Source organism: Cynoglossus semilaevis, chromosome 10 (assembly GCF_000523025.1).
Source record: "Cynoglossus semilaevis isolate Cse_v1.0 chromosome 10, Cse_v1.0, whole genome shotgun sequence".
Taxonomy (NCBI): Eukaryota; Metazoa; Chordata; class Actinopteri; order Pleuronectiformes; family Cynoglossidae; genus Cynoglossus; species Cynoglossus semilaevis.
The window spans coordinates 18,816,034-18,820,108 of NC_024316.1; the positions used below are offsets into that span (position 1 = coordinate 18,816,034).

The 4,075-nt window shown below is 43.0% G+C and overlaps 1 protein-coding gene across 1 annotated transcript in view; it reads left to right on the forward strand.

The window, feature by feature from the left end:
• Positions 1-3,174: 3,174 nt before the first annotated feature.
• Positions 3,175-4,075, forward strand: part of ncoa3 (nuclear receptor coactivator 3) — a 70,394-nt gene continuing 69,493 nt past the window's right edge. Inside the window, exon 1 of the mRNA XM_025059163.1 lies at positions 3,175-3,303. The gene's annotated coding sequence lies outside the window, so the exon portion shown is untranslated. The remainder of the gene's footprint in view (positions 3,304-4,075) is intronic.

Below are 4,075 nucleotides of genomic sequence, written 5' to 3' on the forward strand. Positions count from 1 at the left end.
GGGGGGCCCCCCCCCCCCCCCCACCTTCATCATCTGATACACACTGTGTATATTTCAGTTATGTAGCATCCATGTGCTAATGAGGCTACGTCAGAATCAGCTCCAGTTGAGGTCACCGCTTCACTCTCCACCATGTTACTGGACGTGGAGAAACAGCAGCTTCACAGTAAGTCTGGAAAAACGACATGAGTGGTTCTCAAACCGTGGACCAATAGAGATATTTGGGCTCCTTTTACTGGTATGTCGGGGCAATCTGATTTAAATACAGCTGTTTAAACTATAACTTTTTTTAACCCCTGAGTAACTGTGGTTTGGCGCCCCCTATTTGCCAGTGTACTATATATGTACTGCGTCAGAAGGACAAAATGTTGGATTAATTTTACACGGAGAAAGTAACGGACCTGTAAATGATCGGATTCTCTGTAATAATAATTCTTTCTCTGCAGCCTAGTACCAATTGACCCACGGACAAGTACCGGTACACGGACCAGGGGTTGGGAACCCCGTGCTGTATATGACACAAAATAATACATTTATATACAAAGATAAAGGAAAATCATCTCAGCTCAACTAGGTTGCCTCTACTCTGTCACACATATTCTCTGTGTGTGTGTGTGTGTGTGTGTGTCATGGTACTCATCTAGAATTTTAAACAATGGCTCACCTTTAAGCATCTCTCTCTCTCTCTCTCTCTCCGTCTCCCTGCCTCCCTCTGTCTCCACCGTCTCTATCAACAGTAAACTGTACGCTGGTAAATAAAGCATAATCATCTGCTGCCCACTCTCTGAAACATCTAATGGACCACTATTAGCCCCTAAGTGGGCTTTATTGTATCTTTGGAAATTGGGATCTAAATGAATTGTGGAGACACGGGTTGATGTCGAGGTGCAGGCACCGCACAAGTGACTGCAGAAGTGGGTGTGTGAGTGAGAGAGACAGAGAGAGAGACAGAGAAATAGAGTCTCACTCTGTCATATATATATATTTGTTGATGTCGAGGTGCAGGCACCGCACAAGTGACTGCAGAAGTGGGTGTGTGAGTGAGAGAGACAGAGAGAGAGACAGAGAAAGATGAACGCCATCATATTGTGGCCGCGACTTCTGTCAAAGTGCTGCAGAATAAGGAACAAGTGGACTGACTGATGTTGTTTAAATGATGCGGTCGACAACATCGCACCTCTGCTGCCCTCGTTGTTAAAAATATTCAGATCACTTCATCTCTACCTTTTTTTTTTTTTCTGAAGCCCTCAGTGATCTTACCTGACCACATCCTCTGGACATCCCACAGGCATCTGTGAATGAGGTGTAAAAAAAAAAGCTCCTGTGATTCTGTAAAAAAAAAAAATAACATAAATCAATACTTCAACCTTCAGCTATAGGGGCGTAGAGCATTAAAGCAAAGATGATGGTCAGGAGTTCATAAAAAAGTCATAGAAAAAGGGCTGCAGAGTGGCAGCTCAGACAGAAGAGTTCCAGAATAAATGCACATAAATCAGCTGTTTTTAAGGTTTTTTTTAATTTTTTTTTTATCATCCATACGTCTAAACAACCGACAATATTTAATTTACGCATTGGAAATATCACATAATTTTTAGCTGAAATCACAGAATAACACAAAGGTTCTCCTCAAAAACTGTTAGAGAATTTCAAACACACACACACACGCCTGATTGGTTCTCACACCTTCCCTATGAAACTGAAAATGTACTGCAGACATCCTTTAATAAGTGTAAAAGTTTTTTTTAACGGAATATTATATATATATTTCTGCACTTCAAACATTTTTTTTATTAATATGGTTTTGCTTTTCTACGTGTGGAGTTTGTATCTAACACTTTTCTGTTCGTACAGTGTTTGTTCTGTAGCGGTGTCGCTGCAGACGACTGTAGAGGAAGGGAAACTCGTAGAGCTTGTTCTCCTGTCGTCGTCCATGACACCTTCTCTCCTCTGCTACTGTGTGTTTAAATGATGACCTCACATGAGTCTACGCCACAGATTTTGCCATCTACCTACTGACAGCACGGCTGCCGAAGGGCTGGGGGTGCGGGGGTGGGGGGTTGACATGTACACTAACAAATCTGGACCAGATCATACAAACCCTCAACAACTTGTACAACTGTACACGTGGTCACACCCACTCACTAATCCCATTATCAACACCTTCTCTTTTCTTTAAGTTTCACCACAGTGTACGTTATGTAACAGGTGCTGATTTGACCCCATGGTAAAATTAAAAATTTAAATTAACTATATTATTTATTATTTAAAACTAGAAACTAGACACATACATTATAAATATAATATGAACACGTGTACAGAATAGTACTGTACATATATATTTAAATGTGTAAATATATATGTGTATGTAGTAGCTATAGCTGTACTATTCATTGATAGTTATCAACAAAAAATGTTTCAATTTTTTTAAATGTTACTGTTCATTGTATAAACTGCTTATTGCTAAAACTGAATTTATCGCAATAATTTAATTAACAAAGCTTCTATTATCGTCCATTTATTTTTCTTAATCGTGTCTCGTCATTATCTTAAAGACAAACTTACAATGTGTTGTGTTGTACAATGTTCACTTGGCGGGATTAGCCGTTTCCACTCATATATACGATAAAAACAAGTTTTACAATAATTTTTTAATTAGCTTTATCATAATTATTGATTAATTGTTGCTAATCGTTTATCGTTTGGTTTGATTTTTTTATCGTAGGGAGAAACCATTTACATTTAAATAACTACCAGTAAGCTAGTCAACTTACTGATATTAGGATAAGGTGTTTTTTGGACTTAATTGTCGAGTTTGAGCCGTTGACTTCTTCGTATTTCCCCCCCCTGTGGTTAAACACATTCCCTCTGTTTGAACGCTCGGTGCCTGTGGGCCTTTAATGACAAACAAATGTTCGCTGGTGTTTAACTGAACCGTCGTACCGTGGCATCTGCCTCTGCTACCGACGTCGCTGACATCCGTCTGCGGGCAGTGAGACAGTCAGTCAGTCAGACAGCTTAGCTCCTCCTCCTTACCCGACACCCCCCGCCCTCACCCCCCTGCTCTTCTGCGTAGTGGTGGAGTCCCCTGTAGTCCACATCCGGGTTGCGCGCACTGACAGGAAGTAGCGAGCTCGACTTTTTCATACTGCGTTACCCAGAATCCACCGCGACGCCTCAACTTACAGAACTGGCTTCTTAGGCTTCGGGAGTGTTTCCCATTTAAACAAACAGTGCCGAAGATGGCGGAGAATTAATGGTGTAAAGAAGAAATTATCGATCCGGGAAGAGAGATACTTCTACCAGGTAAGACCCCCGCTGTTTGTTTTACGCTACGAAGCGATGCTAGCGCGACTTTTTATGTGGTGTGTGTTACAATATGAAGACGGAAACGTAGAGACTTGGCTTCCCAGCGGCGGTGCAGTGCACACACAATATTGGCATCGGCTCGGTGCGGAGGGCACAGTGTGTGTGTGTGTGGTCATTTACTACGTGACAGCAAAGGTTCACTCGGGTCTCAGAAGTACCAGTGTTCCGTGCATTTCTCAGTCTTCGCCCCGCGCTGTTGTTTCCAGTAGGTTTAGTAACTTTGGCAGTCGAGCAGCAGACAGGTCAGTTTGAGGCACAGGCTGCTGCCGCTGCTGCTGCCGCTCGGTCGCTGAAGACTCTCCGGTTGATAGTGGGTTGAAGTTTTGTAGCGGCACAGATAACAGCGTACGTGCTTTAAAATGTCACCGAACAAAACCGGCACCACTGGGCAAACCAGACCGAGTGCTGCTGTTATCGTTACCGAGGACTTTGTCCCGGTCGCAGCTTTTCTGGTCGGTTTGTCACTTTCGACATGAAGTCGGGCTGAGTGAGTGCTTTCGCAACGCGAGCGGATTTGGCCAGAAATGTTTGTGATTGAAGAGCCCGCTGACCGATCAATGTTTGTAAAAAAAAAAGAAAAAAACATGGCTGTAAACAAATAAACGGTGTGTTTAGAGGCGTCGTTACGATGCTGAGAGGTGGACTCTGTCCCCGGTCACCCTGCCTGATCCTACCAGTCTGTCCCGAGGGCTGAACCGGAGCCACGGCA